The sequence below is a fragment of the Dendropsophus ebraccatus genome, chromosome 5, assembly GCF_027789765.1.
Source record: "Dendropsophus ebraccatus isolate aDenEbr1 chromosome 5, aDenEbr1.pat, whole genome shotgun sequence".
In the NCBI taxonomy this organism is placed as follows: domain Eukaryota; kingdom Metazoa; phylum Chordata; class Amphibia; order Anura; family Hylidae; genus Dendropsophus; species Dendropsophus ebraccatus.
The window spans coordinates 60,093,636-60,109,290 of record NC_091458.1 but is presented as its reverse complement, the minus strand read 5'-3'; positions in this window follow the sequence as shown (position 1 = coordinate 60,109,290).

The following is a 15,655-nucleotide window of genomic DNA, read 5'->3' as shown; positions in this document are numbered from 1 at the left end:
TGATGGGTGGAAGTTTGGTGTGACCGCACAAATCTGTACTCGCTGTATAGTAGGATCTAGACCTCATAGCTGGTGGTGATGATGGCTTATGGGTAGAAGAGACAGGCTGCTAGCACTCAGTAATGGAGTGTTCTTACAATTAATACAAACATAAAGTAATATGTTAAAGTAAACATGCACAAGGAATCACATGAACTGTTTATTATTGTTGCTTGGGAGCAATACAAGTATCAGGCTCTGTAATAATGTATTGGCAAGTAACACCATAGTATATGTTCACACATTAGTCAACATAATGACTCTTAAAATGGAATATCTCCAAATGCAACTGTTGCAGCAATTGAAATAAATCTCAGTCTTGTTGCATGTACACTTATTCTTAAGGATGGCAGTTGTCTGAAAACAAAAAAGTTTTTTTTATGGGTCCAAATCTATAAAACATGGCTAGAAGCCTTCACTCTATAAGTCCCTTATGACCATTTATTGCTGTAGCCTACATTTCTAGAATGAAGAATGGAAAGTTTTTGCACCATAAATCATTGTCAGCAAGTATTGGAAAATAAAGAAAGCATTACCGCCAACAATTTCAGATATATGGGTTGATAGCACTCAGTGTGTCTATAGTACATTTCTGTAGCCACCCTCACATTAATTCAAGATGTCACATGTAAGCTGCTGGAAGTATGCTCCAGTATATTTACTTGTCCTTTTCTATACACAAATGCTCACCTCTCTGGAAAGAGAGGCTTTTGTTCTTCCAAATGGAGCTGCCGATGGAGTCATGATATCTTCTGAATGCAATAAGAGTTACATGTTAATAATGTCAGTGAATGGGTTTTCATATATAGAGCTACTTTTTGCATCAGGCTGAATACTTACTATGTGAAAATCCATTGACCTTCTAAGCACCTCAAATGATGTTATAAAGGATTATTGTTTAGTTTAGAGGGACACTATGCTAAATATTGGCAAATGCTGTATGGCAAACCATTGAAACTAAGTAAAGACTAAATCATTTTAGCTGTAAAAAGGAACACTCGCACATATGTCTCTTGAATTCTCTTCATAAAAAGCATAGCTTGCTTCCAGTTTTGGTTTAACTTGTACTGACCTCATTCATATTGACCCCATTAATTAGAAACACGCATTTAATGTTAGTGTCCCTTCAAATGACTATCGTATGAGAGATATCAGGGAGCCAGTTCAGTTACCGTGTTGAGTATGTGATCAGTTAGCTGCTTGTTGAAGTCACTTTATTGTTCTGCAAGTCCCTGCTGTTCCAAAGATCTTGCGTTTGGTTTCTATTTTGTGTTGCTCAGAAGCAATAGGCAGAGAATCTGCTCTTCAAGGATCATCAGACACATAAAACAACCAATGTGGTCTGAGTGTTCTTCAGCATAGGCTGCACATGTCTCGAGCAAAGCCCAGTCACTCCATACTGTGCGTATTGGCTGTTATTATGACTGATATGCTAGAGGGCATTTAACAGTCCATATGTTTAATACACTGTGGTGCACTTGTGGAATTTTTTTATATATATCTATATATACTAAAAACAAATGTAGAATAAAAAAAAAAATATTTTGAAGATTTGAATAAACTGATGAAGTTGAAATAAACATCATAAATGAAAATCTCCAAATGGTCTACGTTGTCATTTTGTATCCTTTGCCAGAAACTGCAAGGATCAAAGTTAGTACACTTGGAGGTGTTTAAGCTTCGCTTTTCATTAGATTTGTTACTATTGATTGGCAGGATGGTGTTGTCCGCTACATGGTTCCTTTTACACAGAGCAATAATTCGCCCAATCGATCATTTAATGATTTTGAGGCAACAATTTTATTTTTATAACGATCAGCATTTAGATGAAAAGATAAATTGTTATTGCAATCGTTTTAAGCCCATCTCACACATAGGATGAATATGTGAAACACTGTTTACACAAAGCGATCTGAGAATTTTCAGCGACCAACAATGATTTGTTGAACATGTGGTAAGACCAAGATAACGATTTCTCGCTTATTGCTTGATTGTTCGCTGTGTTTACACGAGCCAATTATCGTTCAAATATGATTGTTATTATGAAAATTTGAACGATTATGGCTCTGTGTAAAAGGACCATGAGAGTACAACCACCACTGTGAACGCCTTACATGTATAGCAGTTGCTCCATAGGAGACATAAAAAACTTCAGATAATGTTTTCCCTATATATTCAGGATAATCAATGTGGACCCCAGCGTACTGACAGTGGATCAATTGAGTTTAACCCCTTAGTGACCGCCGATACGGCTTTTTACGGCGGTCACTAAAGGTCCTTATTCTGCTGCCATCAGCTTTTTACGGCGATGGCAGAGAATAAGGCTGCAGGGCTGGGACGGCCCCCACCCCATCCCCCCAGCTAGCCGGAGGTAGCTGAGGGGTTGGGGCAGTGTGTGGGGTCCGTCCCGCCCCCCCCCCCGCCCCCCCTAACCGACGATCGCCGCTATTAAGGTTATAGCGGCGGCCGTCGGTAAAGGGGATTACCAGTGCCGCCGCCTTTCATCTCCCCCCGCCGTGAATCTATGGCGGGGGGAGAGGAAATAAGTGTCCCCCAGACCTCAGATCAGCCCCCCCTTGTAGGGCGATCACTAACCCCCCTCCCCCGGCAGCCATCAGATCCAAGATGGCCGCCGCCATCGCTGTGAACAGACTAATGTCTGTTCACAGCGATGGAAAAGTTAAAATGAATGAAAACCCCATGCTCTCCGCCACCGGAGGTAGCGGAGAGCATGGGGCAGTGATCGGGGACCCCCCTGTGGGGTCCCAGTACAAGCGATCAGCGGTATATACTATATACCGCTGATCGCTTGTGGCACATGCATCCAGGCACTTTTTATCCCCTGTCACCATGAATGATTGGTGACAGGGGATAAAAAGTGATGGCCCCCCCCACCCCCCCTGTCACCCCCGTCCCCCCCGTCCCCCAGTCACCCCCCCTACCCCTTATACGTTACCTGATCCTGGAGCTCCTTCCTCTTCGGCGTCCTAGAAAATATCACAGTAATCATAGTAATACAGTGAAAATGAATGTGTAAAGTACAAAAAGTGACAAACATACAAAAAAAATAAAACACACACTTTTTATTATAGTAATAATTGCAGTTTACTCCCAAATTACCCCTACCCCCCCCCCCCAGATTACCCATAACCACCGCACGTTGCCCGTAACCACCCCAAATTGCCAGTGACCCCCTCAAGATTGTCCGTAACCACCCCAAATTACATGTACCCACCCCAGATTACCTATAAGCACTTCAGTTTATTAGTAACAATCCCAGATTGTCTGTAACCCTTCCAGGTTGCACATAACCCCCCCAGGTTCCCCGTAATCACGCCAGATTACATGTAACCCCCCAGATTGCACGTAACCACCGCACGTTGCCTCTGACCACGCCACAATGACCCCCTCCAGATTGCGGTGCCCATGCCAGATTGCCTATAAGAACTTCAGTTTATCCGTAACCACCCCACGTTGCCCGTAACCACCCCAGATTGCCTGTAAGCACTGCAGGTTGCCCGTAACCACCCCACGTTGCCCGTATCCACCCCAGATTGTCTGTAAGCACTGCAGGTTGCCTGTAACCACCCCACGTTGCCCGTAACCACCCCAGATTGTCTGTAAGCACAGCAGGTTGCCCGTAACCAGCCCACGTTGCCTGTAACCACAGCAGGTTGCCCAAAACCACCGCACGTCGCCTCTGACCACGCCACGTCGCCTCTGACCACCGCAGGTTGCCTCTGACCACCGCACTTTGCCTCTGACCACCCCAAATTGCCAATGACCCCCTCCAGATTGCGGTAACCATGCCAGATTACAGGTACCCACCCGAGATTACCTAGAAGCACTTCAGTTTATCCGTAACCACCCCACATTGCCCGTAACCACCCCAGATTGTCTGTAAGCACTGCAGGTTGCCCGTAACCACCACACATTGCCCGTAACCACCCCACGTTGCCTGTAACCACCCCAGATTGTCTGTAAGCACTGCAGGTTGCCCATAACCACCCCACGTTGCCCCGTGACCACCCCATGTTGTCCGTAACCACCTCAGGTTGCCCATAACCACCCCAGACTGTCCGTAACCACCCCACATTACCTGTAATCTCATTTTTTAGTAACTGCGCTATTCTAATAACCATTACTAGCTGCGGTTTTGTTCCAGTAAATTGGCGCTCCTTCCCTTCTGTGTGCCCATACAGTGGTTTATGCCCACATATGAAGTACCGTTTTACTCAGAAGAACCTGCGTTACAGATTTTGGGGTATGTTTTCTCTCCTGTTTCTCGTCAAATTGAGAAATTTTAAACTAAACCAACATATTATTGGAAAAATTCGAGTTTTTCATTTTTACTGGCCAATTTTGAACACTTTCCTCTAATATCTGTGGGGTAAAAATGGTCACCACACCCCAAGATGAATTCTTTGAGGGGTGTACTTTCCAAAAAGGGGGTGACTTATGGCGAGATTTTACTCTGATGGCACTACAGGGGCACTGCAAACGCACCTGGCGCTCGGAAACTTCTGCAGCAAAATCTGCATTGAAAAAGCTAATTGGCGCTCCTTCCGTTCTGAGCCCTCCTGTGTGCCCATACAGTGGTTTACGCCCACATATGGGGTACCATTGTACTCAGGAGAACCTGCGTTACAAATTTTGGCATACTTTTTTTCTCTTGTTCCTCGTGAAATTGAGAAATTTCAAACTAAACGAACATATTGGAAGAAATCGAGTTTTTCATTTTTACTGTCTTCTTTTGAATACTTTCCTGTAATACCTGTGGGGTCAAAATGGTCACCACACACCAAGATGAATTCTTTGAGGGGTGCACTTTCAAAAATGGGGTGACTTATGGGGGTTTTTCTCTCTGCTGACACTACAGGGGCTCTGCAAACGCACCTGGCGCTCAGAAACTTCTTCAGCAAAATCTGCATTGGAAAAGCTAATTGGCGCTCCCTTCCTTCTGAGCCCGGCTGTGTGCCCATACAGTGGTTTACGCCCACATATGGGGTACCGTTGTACTCAAGAGAACCTGCGTTACAAATTTTGGGGTGCATTTTCTATCATGTTCCTTTTGAAAATGAGAAACTTTAATCTAAACGTATATATTATTGGAAAATTTTAATTTTCCATTTTTTTTACTGCCTAATTGTGAATACTTTCCTCCAGCCCCTGTAGGGTTAAAATGCTCATTATACCCCTAGATTAATTCTTTAAGGTGTGTAGTTTCCAAAATGGGGTCACTTATTGGGGTTTTCAGGATACCAGACTTCTAAATTCATTTAAAAAAAGAACTGGTCCCTAAAAAAATCAGTTTTGGAAACTTTCACGAAAATGTGATAATTTGCTGATAAATTTCTAAGCCCCATAACACCCTAAAAAAGTAAAATATGTTTACCAAATTATGCCAGAATGAAGAAGACATATTGGTAATGTGACTTAGTAACTAATGTATGTGCTACGACGTTCTTTTTTTAGAAGCAGAGAATTTCAAAGTTCATAAAATGCTAATTTTTTTAATTTTTCATGATATTTTGATGTTTTTCACAAAAAACACACAAAGTAGTGACCAAATTTTGCCACTAACATAAAGTGCCATATGTGATGAAAAAACAATCTCAGAATCGCTAGCATACGTTAAAGCATCACTGAGCTATAAGAGCATAAAGTGAGACAGGTCAGATTTTGAAAAATTAGCCTGGTCATTAAGGCCCAAACTAGCTGCAGCACAAAGGGGTTAAAGGGAACCTGTCACCCCCCGTACCGGGGTGACAGGCTCCCGACCCCCCGTTAGAGACCCCTATACTTACCTCATCCCGCCGGGTCCCGCTTCTGGATTCGGTCGGGTCCCGGAGATCTCAGCCGCTGCAGCCCGGCGCGCGCGCTGAGAGATGAGTCCAACACCCATAGAGAATGACAGGAGAGTCCAGCGCTCCGTCATTCTCTATGAGCGTTGGACTCATCTGTCAGCGCGCGCGCCGGGCTGCAGCGGCTGAGATCTCCGGGACCCGACCGAATCCAGAAGCGGGACCCGGCGGGATGAGGTAAGTATAGGGGGTTCTAACGGGGGGTCGGGAGCCTGTCACCCCGGCACGGGGGGTGACAGGTTCCCTTTAATGGACTTAATGTAGTCCAAAAATTACTTTGTTCAATATGTTTCCCAAACTGCACTTTTGTGTCTTGATTAATGAACATCTACTTTCGGCAAATGATAGAAGGTAATCACTAGGTGACTATATTTGTTTCATTAAACTCAATGGGTCTGATGTCAGTGTGCTGTTGTACATTTCGGCAGTGCTTTTTGATAGGTTGATACTGTCTGCACCAAACATACTGTGGGGAAAAAGTATTTGATACATTTGATGATTTTGCAAGTTTTCCTACCTACAAAGAATGGCGAGGTCTGTAATCTTTATCGTAGGTACACAACTGTGAGAGACAGAATCTATAAAGAAATCAAAAAATCTTAGTTTGCATTTTATTGCATGAAATAAGTATTTGATACAATTTTTTTTTAAAGAATTTATTAAGCATTTTCAATTAAGAACAATACTGCCTTTGCGAACAGATCACAAATGCTAGGCTAGAGTACATGGTACAAGCATACAGGAATGACTTTTCAAAATGAACAGGCACAAAATGCAAGAACATAAAGGAACCTGTGTACCCGCCTACAGGAGATAGTTAGAATGGCAAGAAACAGAAACGTCAATAATCAGCACACCTACCCAATTACAATGACACCGCTCACTCACACAGCCATACACGTACAAGGCTTCCATCCCCCAGGTTAACCCAGCCAAAGAGGAGCCACCTGCAGCAACAACCCAAGTAGAAATCACACACTAGTAACCTCCAGAGTTATTGAGTGAATCCAAATCTTTGGAGTTTCTTGAGAATTTCCCGCTGTATAGAGTGCTTGATATAGGGGAACATATTTATTAACTAGTTGGATCCAGTGAGAAACGGACAGAGTATCTGAGCTTTTCCCCTCCATAATAATAACCTTCCGGGCACAAACTAAAAGAAAACAAATGAATAAACGATAATATTTACTATGTGTCACCTCATTAATGAGTTCTAACAAACATATTTTAGGGGTGCAAATGAAAGGGAATTCAAAATGCTCCGCTAAAAATGCCATGATGATCCTCCATAAGGCATTAGTCTAGGGTAGTCCCAAACTGCATGCAAGTAAGACCTGACTGACATCAGGTATGAAAGTATTAGTTACTAAAATGCCCATCCTATGCAGTTGTTCTGGGGTATAGTAGAGCCGCAACAGAAAGTGAAACTGTATATGGATATCCCTGGAGCTAACTACTGTAGGGTAAAAAGTATTCTCCACTTCCTTCTACTGCTCCAGTGTAAGAGTTCTATACACAGAAATCTTTGTTTGCAATTACAGAGGTCAGACGTTTTCTGTAGCTCTTGAACAAGTTGCACACACTGCAGCAGCACTCCTCCATACACATCTTCTTCAGATCTTTCAGATTTTGGGGCTGTCACTTGGCATCATTGAGTTTCAGCTCCCTCCAAAGATTTTCTGTTGGGTTCAGGTCTGGAGACTGGCTAGGCCACTTCAGGACCTTGAAATGCTTCTTACAGAGCTACTCCTCACTTGCTCTAGCTTTGTCTTTTTGGTCATGGTCATGCTGGAAGACCCAGCCACAACCAGTTTTTAGTACTGTGGGAAGGAGGTTGGTTGTCACAATCTTGCGATACATGGCCTCATCCATCCTTTCTTTAATATGGTGCAGTCATACTGTCCCCTTGGCAGAAAAGCACACCCAAAGTATAATTATTTTTTTTTTACCCCCCATGCTTCACAGTTATGACTGTGTTCTTGGGGTGGTGCTCATCTTCCTTCCTCTCTTGGGGTGGTGCTCATCTTCCTTCCCTCAAACACGGAAAGTGGAGTTAATACCTAAAAGTTATATTTTGGTTTTATCTGACCACATGACTTTCTCTTATGCCTCCTTTAGATCATCTGAATGGTTATTGGCAAACTTAAAATAGGCCTGGGCATGTGCTGGCGTGGAGCAAGGGGGGCCTTGTGTGCCCTGCAGGATTTTAATCCATGACAGTGTAGTGTGTTACTAATGGTAATCTTTGAGAGAATCTCAGCTATCTTCAGGTCATTGAACCAGGTCCTCCCATGTAGTTCTGGGCTAATTCCTGACCTTGTTCAGAATTATTGTTTCAGATCGTGCAGATCTTGCATGAAGCCCCAGACCGAGGAAGATTGACAGTCATCTTGTGGTGCTTCCATTTTTATCACAAAGCTGCTTGCTTATTGTCCTGTAGGCCAATGCAGCCTTGAGCAGGTCTGCAGTTTTGTCCCTGGTTTCTTTAGAGAACTCTTTGGTCTTGGTCATGGTGCAGAGGTTGAAGTGTGACTGACACTGTGTGGACAGGATTTTTTTTTTATACAGGTAACAAGTTGACACCGATTCAATTAATACAGGTAATGAGTGCAGAGTAGGAGGACTTCTAAGGGTGCCTTTACACAGATTTATCTGACAGATTTTTGAAGCCAAAGCCAGGAACAGACTATAAACAGACAACTGGTTGTAAAGGAAAGACTGAGATTTGGTTACAAAAATCTGTTAGGTAAATCTCTCTATGTAAAGGCACCCTTAGGGCCCTATTCCACCGTTCAAATCCAAACAATAATCGTTCGTTTGAATAGCAGTTAACGACTAATGACCGAACGAGAAATCGTGGATCGTTTAATAAGACCTGGACCTATTTTTATTGCTCGTTCGCAAATTGTTGCATTGAATAGGAAGTCGTTTGGTCGTTCGCAGTAGTGACGAACGCAATAGCGACGACAAGACGACCGCAAGAACAATCACAAGTAACGATTATCTTTCCATGTAAATGGGCGAACGATTTCAGGTCTTTCGTTATAGCGGTCGTTTGGAACGTTTATCGTTAACGATTATGCGAACGATAATTGTCCGGTGGAATAGGGCCCTTAGACTAAGTTCACACAGTGTTTAATTAGCACTATTTTAACACAAATTGTGCAGATTTTGACAGAATCACTGAAAAAATAGCAATATTTTACTGTGAATCGTGCAATTCCAATGTAGTAACTACAGACCCTTATTAGGATCTGCCCTAAGGAATAGTCTGATCTGCTATGCAAGGGAACCAATCAGTGCAATTTTGCTGATATGGTTCCTAACAGAGCCTAATCAGTTTTGTAAAGGACCCCCCTACCATGTCTGGGGTTCCTCTTTCGGTGACTTTGCATCCCGGCAAATATCTTTTATGCCAGGGCACAAGGTAGGGAGAGAGCTGGGAACTAGTCATCTGGGCTGTGACTAGTCTGTCTGTCAGCACGCTCTGCAGCAGTAAATGACAGGCAAAGAGGCCCGTAAGAAGCTTCTGTGCAATAATGCAAAAAAAGATACAAATGTAAACTGTAATTAAAGATGAGCAAATCTACCGTAGGAATGAAGCAAATTGCTTCATTCCTATCTGCATTCTTCTCATCAGGCTGCAGGCTTTTAAGTCTGGTCTGCTCTGGCCGCTCCTCCCCGGGTGCTGGGAAAAGATGTCCATGTAGCCCTTGTGAAAAAAAAAATTGTCTCCTACATACCTCTCCACGCTCCCTGACGACCTTCTAGTGATTTCAGCTGATTTCGGCCCGCTCCTGACACTGTGTGAAGTCAAAGGCCGCTCAGCCAATCATCTGAACAGTGCTGTGGTGCTGTCCTTGTGATTGGCTGAATGGCCTGTCACTTTTGCGCCAGGAGTGGGTCGAAGCCAGCAGGACGTCAGAGAGCATAGAAAGGTGTGTAAGGTGAGTTTGTTTATTTAGGGCCCCTATTGTGGATGTGGCCTCATTCACACCTTGTTTCTGCTGCCCACAAGGGGTCTACATCTGGATAGGGGCAAAAGGTACGCTGTGCTGGTATAAACTTTCATTAATATTGGACTAGTAGATGGAAAAAAAAATTCCCATGCTTTTACTACACTTTTCAGTCCCTCCAAATATAAGCAGTATTTTCAGTAAGCGCTGTATGCTGCATTATGTGGCAGTACATGCGGATTGCAAGTCTAATCATACATTTATCAGAGCATAAAAAATCCATTATGGCCAACAAAACAGTATCTCTATACATGCCTCTATGGCAATTGTTCGCCCTATGGCATTAGCATAACATAACAGCAAGTTTCCCTTACTTTTCCAGAGTTCAGATCATACAAAATACTTTTTTGAAACCTTTTCCCCCATGGCATTGGGTTGTATTTTATGATGTTGCTGGCACTGTGGCACCAAGTGATGGAAGTTGTATCACAAATAGAACATCTAATTATTTGTGTTTTGATATTATATAAACAAAGAGAATAACATTTGTCTAAACATATAATCCAAAGTTATAACAAACATACAAAAAGTACACAGATATGGTCAAGATATTACATACGGACATCTAGCTTTTTGGAGCACAAATAACATCATCACTTCTGGAGTAGCTATAAACATATCAAGAAGTTACACCATTTCACCTCTATCCAACAGCGACCATAGCAGGACTATCCCTGAATGACCTGACGTTGAAACAAAAGCCCTATTATATCTCCCTACCATCACTCCTATTTTCCCCAGTGGCAGCGGGAGGAAGAGAGATCCAGTGTCCCTGCCAAATCACTCTAACAGCACCAGTCAGTACTGTTAGAAAACAGGAAAACTATATCTCTAATATCCTGTGGTTGGTAATGCGATTCCAGGAAGGTCTTCCATCTAGTATAGAATCGTTTCGTGCCATGGGACTTATGTGCAGTTTATCTGTCACTTCTTTAAGTGATGAGGATTGAGTTTCCTAATTGGGGACAGCAGAAAACTTAGGATGAATCCTTAATTACAGAAGAAGGGGGACAGTTGTGTCAAGGAGTTGACGTGATTGTTGAGGTCGAATTCTGTCATGGGTAAAAATTTGGGCAATCTAAAACATAGTATCTAAGATTCTGCTCTAGAGATTGGTTGAGCCTTTCAGTTTTCCCATTGGTCCCAGGGCTGAAGGCCGAGGAGTAAGCTAACAAGATTAGCAGATGCTTGTATGCTTGTGCACAAAGCGTTCTCCAGTCGATGCTTCCTATAGAGGGCACCTGAAGTATATACCCCAACATCATAGGTTCCTCGCCAGGTCCTCGGGGAGATTGTGAGGACACTGCAGCTTTAGGAAGGGTAGGAGCAGGATTTACGCACTGACTCAGCTTAGTAAGGACTGCGGTCACCCTGTTTCTCTCCTCAGCTCTCTCTTAGTCTCCTATTGATTGACACAGCTAGAGTCATAAAGTCATTGAGAGAGTCAGGAATGGGGTGACTGACCATAGCATCTTTTGTGGTGTCTGAGAGGCTCTGGCGGAAAAGTGTCTTTAGCGGCAAGTCTGGCAATCCTGTCACCGCACACAACTGGCAGAATTCCGAGCAATACTCTTCCACTGAACGGTGGCCTTGCTGAATAGATAGGAGGTAAGATTCCGCCAATTTTGCATAATTGGAGTCAGCGTACACTTGGCCTAAGGCCACAAAAAAATCTCTCAACAGGGGCCTCAAGAGGGAGAGACAAAGCTTAATCCTGAGGAGACTCTTGAAGGAGAGAAACAACTGAAACTCTCCCAGTGTCAGAGGGATATGGGTCAAAGCAAAAGTATAGGTTGCAGGACTCCCGGAAAGTCCGAAATCTATCAGGGTTTCCGTCAAACCTATCTGGTAACAGCATTTTAGACTTATGTCGGGAGTGGCTACTGAAGTACAAACACAAATTAAGCCCTTCTTAACCTGAGTTGTCCCAATTAGAGATGATCAAACATCGGGAATTTTCAGGTTCGTTTGAACTCCAACCTTCGGCTTTTGATTCCCGCTGCCTTCCCGTTCCGTGGGGAAGGTGGAGACAGCCCGAGTACCGCCTGGAAAACAGGAATAACAGCCTATTACCTAGGCCTGAAAACTCCTGATGTTCGATCATCTCTTGTCCCAATCTTCTGTTGCTGTACCTTCTCACCCTGTCCTGTTCCTAACTGTAGCCTGTTAGTATACATGAAATTTGATGATAAACATCTAAGCCCTAAAAGACCTAAAAAGTAAAAAAGACTTATTGTAAATTTTAATTGCGCAACTGTTACAAGCAGAGAATTTTAAACCTAGAAAAATTATAAATTTTTCTATTTGATGAAATTTTAGTTTTTTAACAAAATAGTAAAATGTATCAGTCAAAAGTTGCGACTAACATGAAATACATTGTGTCACTAACAAAAAATAAAAAAAACACACAACTCATTTGGATAAGTTAAACTTTCACAAAGGTATTAGATCAAATGAGATCAGTAAGATTTGAAAACTAGGCCTTGGTCCTTACAATTGGCTGCAGAGTTAAGGGGTTAAAGTTAATCTGCCAGCTGCAATTCAGGTTCCAAATTGCTGACAATGTTAGACAGCTGTTGGGGGAAGGAGGCACATGGTACCTTTCATATATCTGTCTGTGCTTCCATAACATTTCCACGGTGTCACACCACCATTTTCAAGTGTTTAGTTGTTTGCTATGCTGCATAATTTTTCTGAAGTTTCTGCACTGTGTGATGAAATAGTTACCGGTGGGTTCTTTGGAGATTATATGTATACATATAGGCACACACAAGCCTCTTAAGTGGCACAATCACTTTAAAATCAAAGGGATATTCTCAGTTGCCAAACATTAGGGAGTAAGGGCCCTATTCCACGGGACGATTATCGTTCAGATTATCATTAAATCGTTCGAATCTAAACGATAACCTTTCATTTGAATAACAGTTAACGATTAACGACCGAACGAGAAATCTTTGATCGTTTAATAAGACCTGGACCTATTTTGCTCGTTCGCATTGAATAAGACGTCGTTCGCAGTAGTGACGAATGCAATAGCGACGACAAGACGACCGCATGAACGATCATAAGTAACGATTATCGTTCCATGTAAATGGGTGAATGATTTCAGTTCTTTCGCAATAGCGGTCATTTGGATCGTTTATCGTTAACGATTATGCGAACGATAATCGTCCCGTGGAATAGGGCCCTAAGTCATCAGCCTAGCCACAGCTGATCACACAGAAAAGTGGGCGGGACCCTAGACAAGCAGCTGTAACCAGACAGCTCTAAGTGCCTAGCAGGGGGACAAATATAAAAAGGTGAAGAGAACCAAAATTTTACGTTTAATGACCTATACAGTGGTAATGAGCAGGCCTGTGACTCCAGTTTTTAAAAAAAACTTTTAAAATTTTTAAATTGAATTTTCATATGAATTTTACGAATGTTCCTCAATTATATAATTTATGTTCTATCAATCTAAGGACCTTATTTATTAAAATCAGAAAAACACTTTTTCCCATACATTTAGTTTCCTCCATATATCAGTAATAAAGCACTGTGCCTATTAGATAAGGGGGGTTGGGGAAAAGTTCTAGGTCACTATTTGTCAGTTTGTTTCTGAGGTGGAAGAGTCCATTATGTGTGTGGGAGATCTGTGCTGCACTGTGGCTGCAGCAGGCTGTGTGTGTGTGTGCGCGCGCGCTATGGCTACTGCAGCAGGGTGTGTTTGTGCGCGCTATGGCTGCAGCAGGGGGGGGGGTTTAGAGAGGCAGAAATTAAAGGGGTATTCTGGGTAAGGGTATGTTCACACTCAGTAAATCAGGTGGAATTCCACCTGCCTCAGTGTGCCGTAGCCTGTCTATGGGAGGACTCGCACGCCTCCGCTTATAAAATTGACATGTTAAGTATTTACAGCAGCAGCAGCAGGAGAGGCACGCAAGCCCTCCCATAGACAGGCTATGGCACACTGAGGCAGGTTGGATTCCGTGGTGGATAGTTCTGCAGCGGAATTCTGCCTGATTCACTCAGTGTGAACATACCCTAACAGTGAAAAATTCAGGGGGAACAGGGGGTGGTGGGATCATAATAAAGAAGTCTCATATCCCCCCCTCCTGTAGTGCAGCGTCATGGTCCCCTGCTAGGCAACTGATCATGTGATATCACGGTCTCACTTAGCCAATCAGTCAGTGAGATGGGACACAGCTGCAGTCACTGTTTGGCTGAGCGGGTAGTTCCTGTGGTGCCGCGATGATTCAGGAGTGTGGACACTGACAGAGAGCTGATAAATTTGGGCTTTTGGCTGACCCCTCTATTACAGGTATCGGTATCTGGCATTGTTAGCAGTCTTTTTTAGTTATATTTAGTTAGAAACATAGAAGATTGTCAGCAGAAAAAGACCACCTGCTCCATCTAGTCTAGTTGTGAGTAGTTCAGGACATAAAGGCTGGAGACTAGCTGCATCCACTGCACACACAGGAGAAGGTGCTTTATATCTTTCCTTATTCCCTCAGAAGTCGCCCCAGGATCATGTAGGACATTAGGGAGAAGCTGCTGAGCCAGTGTGATAAATAACTCCCCTGGTATATGACTGGCCATTCATGAAGGAGCTGGGGTCGGAGTTTGAGTCAGAGCTACGGCTTAGGCTGGGTTCACACTGCGGTTTTTGCAATCCATTTAATGTATACGTTTTATAGAAAAACGGATGCAATTGTGTGTCATCTGTTTGGATCCGTTTTTCCATTGACTTCCATTATAAAAAAAAAAACGGATTGAAACAGATGCGTTTTTTTTAACAGACACAAAAGTAGTGTTGACTATGTTTTTCTGTCCATTGAAAGTAACCAATTGAAAACGGATTTGTTGAACGGATTGCAAAAATGCAGTGTGAACCCAGCCTAAGACTGATATCACAGAATACATAGAACAACATATATTAATACATCCTATTACATTTAGTACACAGAACACAAATTGCAATAACGCAGTGTGAACCCAGCCTTACCGACTCCACAGCCCTGCTAATGAGAATACCTTTTTAAAAGTTAAGAGGTAACATAAGTAAGTGCAGGGGTGGGCTGGGTCAGGGGGCAGGGTGGCATCTACCCCCGGGCTGGTCTTTCCCAGTACAGTATAGGGCCACACAGCTGCCAGTGACTGACAGGTGGCCTTAGGGGCACCCTGCAGCTGTTTTGTTTATTATTATTTTTACTAATAGGGGGTGCGCACATGAGGGGGGGTATTCTAAATGGAGGAATGAACTATGGGTGGGGGATTACTCATACCCACAGGGGGATTGCTTAAGGGGGGGGCCATTTTGACAGCAAGAGATAATGTGAAGTAAAAAGTGAACTATGGTGAAAATACAGAAACCCGTTTCCCAGCAACTTGTATTGTAGTCAGTATGATGGAGGTCACCCTGCTTTCCCGCCATCTTATATTTAGATAATGTGATCACCCAGCTTTCCCACTATCTTATACTCAGTATGATAGAGGTCACCCAGCTTTTCCAGTTTCTTATACTTAGTATGATGGCGGTCACCCAGCTTTCCCACTATCTTATACTCAATATAATGTGGTCACTCCACTCTTACCGATTATTACCGTCCTCACATCAGTGCAGTGCAGTGCAACCCAGACCTGTCCTTCGGCCAGCAGCACTGTGCCAAGTCTTCAGCTCTTCCGGTCATTTGTGACCAGGAAATCCCTACTGTGCTCTGTGAAGGGGACAAAACTCATTTTATCAATGTGAATCTATGG